The sequence below is a fragment of the Octodon degus genome, unplaced genomic scaffold (assembly GCF_000260255.1).
Source record: "Octodon degus isolate 3935 unplaced genomic scaffold, OctDeg1.0 scaffold00006, whole genome shotgun sequence".
NCBI classification, from domain to species: domain Eukaryota; kingdom Metazoa; phylum Chordata; class Mammalia; order Rodentia; family Octodontidae; genus Octodon; species Octodon degus.
The window spans coordinates 7,961,964-7,973,267 of record NW_004524582.1 but is presented as its reverse complement, the minus strand read 5'-3'; positions in this window follow the sequence as shown (position 1 = coordinate 7,973,267).

The window sequence follows — 11,304 nt, the reverse complement described above, 5'->3', positions numbered from 1 at the left end:
TCTTCTTCTTCTTCTTCTTCTTCTTCTTCTTCTTCTTCTTCTTCTTCTTCTTCTTCTTCTTCTTCTTCTTCATCTAGGGCAGGGTCTACAGGGTCTATAGGGTCTAACTGCATAGATTGGACTCATAGTGATCTTCCTGTTTACAGCCTCCCAAGATCTGGGACTACAGGCATGGGCGCCACCACACCCAGTTTCAATTGCCTTCTAAGCATGCCTCAGGTGTGGAGGTGGCACCACCGGCCCTGGGATTGAACTCCCAGCCCCTGCATGTGCCTAAGCAGGCATTTTAATCCACTGAGCCATTTGTCTGGCCCTCAAATAGCAAATTTCTTTAAATTATCTTCTTTCAAAAACACTTTTATTCTTCTTACCATATAAATTATTACTCTTTCCAAAAACAGAAATATCAAACTACCTGGATTAATGAAATGGGATCCTCCATGATATTTTAATAAGTGTCAATTTGAGTTCTTAAAAGGTAATATTTAAGGTCATTGCAATCAATGATATACTACAAGAACATTCTAAGCTGTATTAAAATTCATAAAAGATATAACCAATACAGACTACCTGTCATAAATTACAAAAAAAAGTATATACAATGAATGGCTTCCTAAATGATTCTGAAAATATGATGATCCAAAAAAGAAAAGCAACACATCCAACCTTACTGAACGTAACAATGGACATCCCCGAAACTTCCTATGAATTATTTTGTTGTTACCAGAAAGTATACAGCTTTTTTGTAGCCACAAAAATACTTTTTAAATCATGATTATGTTGGACAAAATATGAAAATTGTTGTCTCACTTCAGAAATTGGAAAGGGTGAGGAAATTCTGAAAATTTAGGGTTTTTCTTTTTGCTTATTACTGTTTTTCCTATTGTGGATAAAATGTAACACAATGTTTATAACTATAACTACTTTTAAATGTAAAATAATGTTAATTATGTGTGTTCATTTTCATGTTTTCTAGAAATCCCTTATATCACAAAACTGAAAATATAGCTACTGAATTATAAAACTTTTTTACCTACTACCCATATTCTGTCACCCTTGCAAATGCAACACAATTCTCCTTGTCTAAGAGTTTTTTGTTTATGTTATTTAAACTACAGTATACTTATAAGAAAAATAATGTAGTTTTTCATTTTTTATTTTTTATGTGTGTAACTGGCTTTTCTTACCTACTGTAATGTTCTCATTATAGTTCCTCTATAAAGTATAACAGGATTTCTAGGATTTCTGGGTTTTTTGGCTGAATAATGTTGCATTTATACACATTTTTCTCATCTTTAATGAAAGTTTAGGTCCTTCTTATTCATAGCTATTATAAATAGTTCAGCAATGCCGTGATTGTACAAATACCTCAAGATCGTGTTTCATTTATTTTGCATATATAACCGGATATGAAATTTGTGGATATTTTTGTTTTTTATTCTTTGTTTCATTTTGTTTTGCTTTGTTTTTGTTTAAGAGAGGTTATCACTGTGAAGTCCAGGCAGGTCTTGAATTCATTTTGTAGTCCAGGCTGGCCCCAAATTTGTGATTGTCTTCCTGCCTCAGCCTCCTGAGTGCTGGCATTACAGATGTGTGCCACTATCACTAGAGGTGGCGCACATAATTCTAGTTTTAACTTTTGAGAAATGCTGTGCTGTTTTCCACAGTAGTTTTGCCAACTTACAGTGTCCCCAAAATATGCTTGGTGTTCAATTTTTCCATTTCCATGCCAATGGTTCTTATCTGCTGCTTGATTTTATTATTGTTTTTGATAAAGGTCATCCTGGCAGAAAATAGCTCACTATAATTTGATTTATAGATCTCTCTAATTATTTCTGGTAGTTTCATCTTTTTACATGTGCATTCCAATCATGGATAGCATGATTTATGTGTTTGTTGACCATCAGTAAATATTCTTTGAAATATTGTTTTATTAAAGCTTTGTCTGTTTTCCAATAAAGAGATTTGCTATTTCATTGTTGTTGGATTGTAGGAGCTATTTATATATCCTGAATATTAGCTGCTTCACAGACACAGAGTTTACAATATTTATCACATTTGATATGTTGGTTTTTATTATAATGGGTGTTTACTTTTCTGAATAAGAGTTTTAAATTTTCTATAGTCCCATGTATTATTTTTCCTCCTAAAATTTGTGGTTTTGGTATAATATTTTGATAATTTCTTAACATATTTAGCTCTATGAGTCTCTCCTCTATGTTTTCTGTGAGTACTACTACAGTATAAGATTTTATAACTATATCTTCAATCCATTTGAAGATAATGTTTGTATGATATGATGGAACAATGCACCTTTACCATTTTGCATGTGTGAAAATGGTACTAAGTTCCATTACCAGATGAGAAAATCCTTTTTTAAGTTGAGCGTGGTGGTACATGTATAATCCCAGTCTTTGTTATGCACAGTGAGTGGAACAGGTGAAAGCCATCACGTACTTCACCAAGAGACCCTGCCTCAAAAAAAAAAGAAAGAAAGAAAGAAAGAAAGAAAGAAAGAAAGAAAGAAAGAAAGAAAGAAAGAAAAAGAAAAAGAAAAAGAAAAAGAAAAAGAAAAAGAAAAATATACTTTATTCTGTATCCTTGTAACACTTGTTGATGATTTGCCATAGTACAAACAATATCATATTTTATAGTATTTTATTTCATGGGTCTAAGTATCATTATGCAAGTACCAATCCTGTTTTGATTTGAAAATGTGTTAGATTTGCTTTACTGCTTTTTCTTCATCAATTAAGATGATCACATGTTTGAGATCCATGAGTGTGCTAATTGTTTATAATATATTGACTAATTTTACTTTGTTGAATAATATTTTCATTTTAGTAATAAATCACATGTACAAATATGATATCTCAATCTGCTCTTGAATTTGATTCTACTACTATTTTTTGAGAACATATGGATAAATATTCATCAGGGACATTGGGCTAGTATTTTCATTTCTGTTGGTGCCTTTGTCTATCTTTGGCACAAGGATAATGATTTAACTTTAAAAAATAATAAATTTGAAATTTTATTTTATTTTATTTCATTTTATTTTGTACCATGAATCAAACTCAGAACCTTGCACTTGTCAGGCAGGTGTTTATGCCACTGAGCTATCCTTCTGGCCCTTGAAAGTCATTTTTTTTCCAATGCTTTGGAAGAGTTTGAGAAATATTCATGTCAATATTCAGAATATTGTATTGGGAACCTGAAGTGGCCTTAGAAAGATCTGGTGTTTGATTTGCTGATTGATGTTTGATTACTGATTCACACTTTTATTTACAATTGTTCTGTGTAGGTTTTATATTTCTGCATGATTTAGCCATAATAAATTATATACTTTTAAAAATATGTGCCTTCAATCTAGATTTTATACCTGTGCTACATATAATTGTTCATAGTACTATTTTAGGAGCATTTTATTTCTGTACCATGAATTTTGATTTCCTCTCTTCTTGTTCAGAACTTTCTTTATATAACTAAGTGTTCTCAATTTTATTGAATTTTAAGATTGAATTTTTTGCTATTATATTTTTCCATTATTATGTATTTCCACTATAATTTTGCTATTTCCCTCCTGCTGACTTTGCATTTAGTTACATTATTTTCAATTTCTTGACGTGCAAATTTAGGCTGTCACATTGTTATATTGCATAACTTTTAATGAAAGTACTTACCATGATAAGTTTCTTTCTGTGGTTCTGCATAATCTTGTTAATTTTTGATATCATGATTTTGTTTTCATTGATTTGAAGGTATGTTCAAATTTTTGTGATTTTTTTCTTTAATATTCTAACTGATCACCAAGGCTGTTATTTAATTATACTTGTGAATCTCCTGGTTTTCAATTTGCTATTGAATTTCCCTTTGTCTACTTGTGCCCAAAAAGATACTTGGAATTATCTCAGTACTCCTTAATCTGTTTAAGTTTGAGATGTTAACTACTCTAGAAAATTATTCTGTGCTCTTAAAAATTCTTTATTGTTATTGGGTAGAACAATCTGTATATATCTCTTACATCCAGTTGGTTGATCCTTTGTTTTCTAATTGCTTTATCTGGATTATCTATCTTTTTGAAATTAAGAGAATAAAATGTTTTGCCCTTATTTGGTTGCTGATGATTTCTTCTCTAAATTCTGTGATGTTTATTTCATATCTTTAGGTACCCTACTAGCTGTGTATTATCTTCATGGTGAATCAATATCATACTTTTTGTTTTTTTAATTACTTTTTAATTTAGAGTCCACACTGTCTATATAATACAATAATCTTTTTTTCAGATAAAATGTACATTGTAATCATTTCATATTTTCTAATTTAATTCATGCATGCTTTTTATTTAAAAATGAGTTTTTTCTATGAAGCTTATGGGACAGAATTGCATCAGGATTTTATTATCCATTCACCCATAGTAAGTTGTTTTTTTTTTTTTAAATTTGGAAATTAATCCATTTACATTTACAGTGATTTTTTATGTATTTAGTACCGAGTCTGCAGGGTCTCACTATACAGATCAATTGATCTCATAATCATACTCCTGTCTCAGCCTCTCAAGCGCTGGGGTTATAGAGGATTGCCACCACACCCAGTCTTAGTTGCCCTCTCAGCATGCCCTGGGTGTGGGGCCAGCACGGCATGTGGTGCCAGGAATCGAACCCAGTCACTGTGCTTTGCCTAGGCTGGTGCTTTAATCCACTGAGCTATCTGGCCAGCCCTTACAGTAACTTTTAATAGGAAATGTTTTCACTTACATTTTAAAAGTTGTCTCACTATTCCTTTCATTTTTCTGTTCTTTTACTTCCTTACTCCCTTCACGTATATTTTGTTTGATTTGATTTGCTTTAATTTGTTTTATTCATTATTGTTTGTCTTCTGTAAGCATTTTCTTTGTAATTGATGTAGCAATTACATAAGCATCTAACAGTAACAGTGTACATAAAAATAATGGCAGTCATAAAATAATAGAATTATAATATTTTATCTCTGCTTTATCACATTGATTAAACAAATCACAGGTTTTCAGTTTTTGTGTCCATTAATACATTTTAAAGTACAATTATATAGGGCTAGCCAGATAGCTCAGCATATTAAAGTGCCTGTTCAGCCAGACTCATGGACCAAAGTTCAACACCTGGTGTATGGTACCGGGGCACACTGAGACAGTGACTGAGACTGGGCATGGTACCACGTGCCTGTAATCCCAGAGTTTGGGAGGCTGAAAAGAGGAGGATCACTCAGAGTCTGATCTGTGCAGTGAGACCCTGTACTAAATATATAGAAAAATAAAGTATAATTATGTATGTGTCTTTATCTTTTAAAACTTTATTCTTTAAAGTGATTTACATATGGCTGCAGTTACATTGAAAATTCTATACTTGTTTACATAATTACTGTACCAGAAAACCTGCTAGTTTCATATGCTTTCACATTTATTGCTTGCCAACATCTTTTGTTCCATCTTGGAAGACGTTCTTCAGCATTTCTTGTATGGTAAGTCTAGCTGGGACGAATTCCTTCAATGTGTTTTTATCTTTTGCTCACTATTAAAGGATGATTTTCTTGGATGTAGTATTTGTATTTGGTATTGTTTTCTTTCTCTTCCTTTGTGTTTCTTTCAATATTTTGAATAAACATTTCACTATCTTCTGACCTGTGATATATCTATTGAGAAATCCACCAACCATCTCTGGTAGCAAGTATCCATGATTGATCACTTTTATCACCAGGGAGATGGCTCAGTGGAATAAGTGCTTCCCTGGCAAGCACAAGGGCCTGAGTTCAATCCCCGGTTCTGCCACAAAAACAAACAAACAAACAAACAAACAAACAAACAAAAAACACTTTTATCTTACTACTCTCAAAATTTTCTCTATGTTTTTAGTTTTTTTGTCAAAGTGTCTAAGGGGAATTTTTTGAGTTCATTCTAATTTGATCTTCTAAACTTTAGATGTCCATTTTCTTCTCTATAAGTTTTGGTCATGATTTCTTCAAATGAGAAATCTCTGTTTTTCTTTCGTCTTATGAGAATTTTGTCAATTTGCTTAATATCTTCCCAGGAACTCCTTAATATATCTTTATTGTTTCTCATTTTTGTTGCTATTTCTTTGATTTATTAACTTCAAATGACCTCTCTCAGTTCCTAGATTCTTTCTCCTGGTTGATAAATTTGATTTTAAATTCCCCAGAATTTCTTTTATTTCAAATTAATTAACATATTTTTAACTTCTATTTGAATCCTATATTTTCTGACTCTTTTTCAATATTCATATTCTCATTTGGTTCATTGGTTGTCTTTCCAATTATTTATCTGTCTGTTTGCTCATCCAGTCCATTTAATTTCCTCTGGATATTTATTACTTTTTTCAGTTAAGTTTTATATTTTTGTTTATTTAAGATTGGTTTTTACGAATTAATTTTGGTGTTTTTATTGGAAAACATTTAACTAGTTCTTTTTGTCCTGTTGTTGTTGTCTGTTATGAATGGTGAAGTTGAAAAACATTCAGTCTTTCCCAGTTCTTAACAAAGCTTCCTAGAGTTTCGGAGGAACCTTGAAAGCTTTTCTCCAGGTTTCCTGGGTTTGTGCATGTAACATTCCAAAAGAATGTTTTAATTATTTCTTATTCAGCAAATGGTGGGCTCTTCTTGTAGTGCCTGACAGAAGTCCTCCCCATCACATTTGACACTAAACTTGTGCATCCTTTTTCCTTCTCAGCAGTCCTACCTAGCTGACTATTACTTCCCTAATTATTCCAAGTTCTTTGGTTACCCATAGAAAAGACAGAATGTTTATTATGCATTTCATATATTCTTCTCTCTTCCTAGAAGCCATAATATTAGTACTTTTCCCTAATAGTCACAAGTTCGATGAATTGCTACCTATTGTATTACAGTTTCCTGGCAAGATCGCAATTCTCCTATCTCACATTTAGCTTCAGACACTGACTGATCCAAAGCAAGCCAGTTCATCAGCGTTTCGGGTTTGGTTACACAGAGTTTACCCCAGCCATCAGTCCCTTCTCTGAAAAGCAGGAGTGTTGGATACCTATTTTACTCTTCTTTTTCTCTCCCAGGACCTAAGTTGTGACTGGCTTTGCCTCCCAAACATGAAATTGTGAATGCTTGCACAGTCCTTAATGTACTTAAGATAAAAAATGGCTTGTGTTATACATTTCAGTTCACCTGGGCTTGTTTCTAACTTTGCTAGTATATTTTAACTGGTTTCTCAAGTTCTACAAAGTCTTTTTAACCTGTAACTTGTGTTAAGATTTTTTGTTTGTTTGTTTGTTTGAGGAAAAAAAGCTAGACTTTCTCCTTTTTCCATATCTCTGAGAGAATCCAGATTTTTCTTCAAGTGTATCTAATAGGACAGTGTGACCGAAGAGTCCATCGTGCCTATAAAATAATTGTTCCTAAGAAAAGTCACAAATTTCATCTTTTTGTGAAAGGCAGGACAGGATAATGAATAACCACATCAAAATGCAAAGTAGTGCAAAGTAGGCGAGTGTTAGCCACACTGGTAATACCTGATGTTACCGTTGTGAGTTTTTACAGTTTGGTATCAAGGCCTATTTTATAGCCTATAAGAAATACTATATTAAACAGTCACGTGCAAGACCTTTTTTCTCAATTTATAAGAACACCTTGGTAATTTATAGTTCCTTACATGGTGGCTTCCCTCGAGCCCTGGCGCTGTATTTCACCGTGGAATATCACCTTGTTATTTTCAGGCTCATGGCTTCTATCCCTCGCTGCCGTGGCAGAAAACCCCAGAGGTCCACCCTCAGAGAAGTCAGATCTGTGATCAGCATGGGAACTTTGCCTTTATTAATGATTCACAAAGTTTGTGACACTGACATTAAAACCGCCTCTCCAAATTGGAATGCTGATGTGCTCTAAATTGAGCTCCTGGCTCTTTCCCTGCTGTGGAAGATAGGAGATTAGAATACGTTCTGCAGCTCTAAGGATGATCTGCAGATCAGCACTTTTAAACTTTCGCTCTCACTTTCTGTTCTTCTACATCATTACCTTCCTTCTGCTGCCTTTCCTGTATCCATATACTTTTGGGCTCTTGAAGTTGTAACTAAGAAACCTAAATATAATTTTACACACACACACACACTCACACACGTATGCATAGAGGGTGAGCATTAGAGCTTATATTAATGTTGAGCTTTCTATGTACTTCCAGAGAGTTCTTTGATGGCTATATAATTTTAAGTTACCCAAAATGATGGATGATATATCCTTATTCTGTAATCCTTATCAACATTGAAATAAGAATTTTGTTATTCGTTAATTCAATAGTTTGATATTTCATGTTGCTTATTTATCTAAATATAGAAAAATGAACATTTGAAAAACAAATTCATATTTTTCAGGTTTCTAGTATGGTCATAAGAATCCAGGTCCTTTGTGCTTGTACTCTGCAAATAGTCTTGTCCATATGAATATGAATGTGTGTGTGACAGAAAAGTTGTGCTCTCTCTTTATTTTGTTCTCTATCTCTGTCTGTCTTTCTCTCTGTCTCTGTCTCCCCCCTCTCTTTCTCTCTCTTTCCCGTCTCTCTTTCCTGGAGATTTTACCCAAGCCCTTAGCACTAAACAACACCTTCATAGAATATTTTGAATTATTTTACTTTAATTAATATTTCTTCCTGTGTGCCATATGTCAAATGTTAATCTCACTTTGAGTAGTGCCATATTCTTTCTTGCTTATTATGAACTTTGAAATACATGTAATAGTATTGTGCTTTATAATGATGAATAAAGGCTTTTGATTATTTATAGTTGAATCTTACTTTTAATATCTATTATCACTTTTGTGACTTTTAGTCTTTCAAACCTTGAAATATTTGAGAAAATAACCAGGCACATCTTTCATAATAGTTATAATAAATATAGTAATGTGTACAAAAGATGTACAAAATATTTGCCATGTAGAAAAACTGTATCAAAAATTGAAGTCAGTACCTAATCAGATAGCTCTTATGAAGAATAAGCATATATAGTTTTATTTAATTCCATACCAAAAAAATAACAAAGATTCATAAAAATTAGTTCTAGCTGTCAAAATATTAAATCTTTCAGTTTTAAATGTTTAACAATATTTTGTTGAAATTTCCTTATTAAAAAAAGATGATAAATGAAGAAAGTAAATAGAGTAAATTAATCAGAGAGCTTGAGGTACACAGTAGAATCTGACTCACTATTTAAGCAGAAAAATGACTCTCCAAAAGGATTTTAGCTGTTCCTGTCACTGTCGGTACAGCTGAGTAACACACTAAGAGCTGCACTGGCAAAATGACAGCCAGCTGCACTCCACACAGCATTCAGATGAGGATCCAATGCCCCAAATCTGCCTTCCCCTATGAGATTAGCATATTTATGTATGCTTTATTCATTTGTAGAGAAAATTTATTACAGGTCCTGAAACTTCTGGTCATATGCTTTCAAATATCTTCTTCCCTTTCATTCTGATACGCCCCACCTTTTTTGCATGATAGACTTCCTGGTACACAGTGTGCTTCCCTGTGGAGCAGCTAATGTGTCACAAGGGTACGGCCACCTTCTGTCCAAGAGCCACTGAGCTTCTGGGTGGTTTTCAACAACTTTGAGGTCCAGATTCTTGTCAAAAGGAACCCTTCTTCACTGTTGGTGCAAGTGTAGACTGGTATAACAACTGTGCAAATTAGCGTGGAGATTACTCACATAACTAAAGTTAAAGGTCCCCTTCAACCCACCTAGTCCTCCTTCTAGTATTTTTCCAGAAGAATTCAAAGCATCCTCCCACAGTGATGTATGTGCACCCGTGTTTATAGCAGTACACATTGTCAGAGCGTGATGATGGAAACAGCTCAAATGCTACCACCTGAGGAAGAGATGAAGAAGGTGGAGCATATTCATATAATGGAGTATTATTCAGCTATAAAGAAAGACAAACTGAAAGCTTTTATAAGTAAATAGATGCAACTAGATACCATAATCATAAGAGAAATAAGTCCAACATGCATGTGTAAATGTCATTTTAATTCCCTAAGAACCTGAAAGAGTAAATAAAATTGGAAAGGCACAATAGACATTGTGAAAGGGAAAGAAACTGCTCAAAAGGAAAGAACTGGGATGTGGGAAAAGAAAAAAGAAAGAGGGAGATATATATATATATATATATATATATACAGAGAAATATATATTATTTGATTAGTAATCATATATATATTTATACACATGTTCAAGATAGCTAAGATAATTTTACTACTAATTGCTATTAGTGTATGGAAAGGAACAGTTAATGTTTATTTTTTGACCAGCCCATAGCTGGTGATCTGATCAGCTGTTTTGAGGTCAACATTATACAATATAAGAACAAGTGTTGATTTTCTTTATAAAAGCAGCATAGGGATGCAATTAGAAATGAGTTCTTCTAAAGCCAAGCCACAAGCCCCAGTAACAACATTTTTATAATCTTATCAGTTATCAATCCACACATGGAGTGTTCAAGGTTATGAACTAAAATTTGAGTGAACGAACATTGGGATTTATGCTTGTGGTTTTTGCTAAATTAATACAACAATAAATTAATGTAACATATGTCAATATTAGAATATTATTTCTCAAAAAATGTATTAAAAGTAATAACATTCAATTTTAACCAAAGTCCTTTGAACCAAGTCACTTAAGTGAACTGATTTTTTTTTATAACTTCGCTATATAATGTCTTGAAATGAAATGCTATTAAGTAAAAGAAACAAATTATGATATACATTGGTATTAAAGCTTAGTATTTAGTTTTAGAATTAAGCCCTCAAATTCAGACACATATATTACACATTGAAAACAGGTGTATGTTGGGTTTGAAATGTGTTCTGAAAAATAGAGTAAAATACACATCTATGTGTTATGTAGATCACGTAAATGTGTTTTTGAGTGCTATAAATGGTGCTGGACTCTCCCTCTCTGGTGCTGCTTTGCTGCTCTGCTACCTGGCTATTCCCTAAACTGTTTTTGCTCTGTCATGCCTTTCTTCCTTGCTTATTCTGTTTAAGAGCTAGCTGACCATGGACTGAATTCCCTGAAAGCTTAAGTTGAGTTATACCTCTCTTTCTTCATTATTATTATTTTTTTAATGTATGTAGGTTGTTGCAGGGACTCACTATGTACCTTGGACTTGTGGTGATCCTCCTCCTTTCAGCCTCCCCAGTGCTGGGATTACAGGAATATGCACCACTACACCTAGACTCTGGCCGGCTCAGCCTGACCTGAGGCCTGTGGTGGTACTGAGTGTCGCACGCTGTCCCTTGAA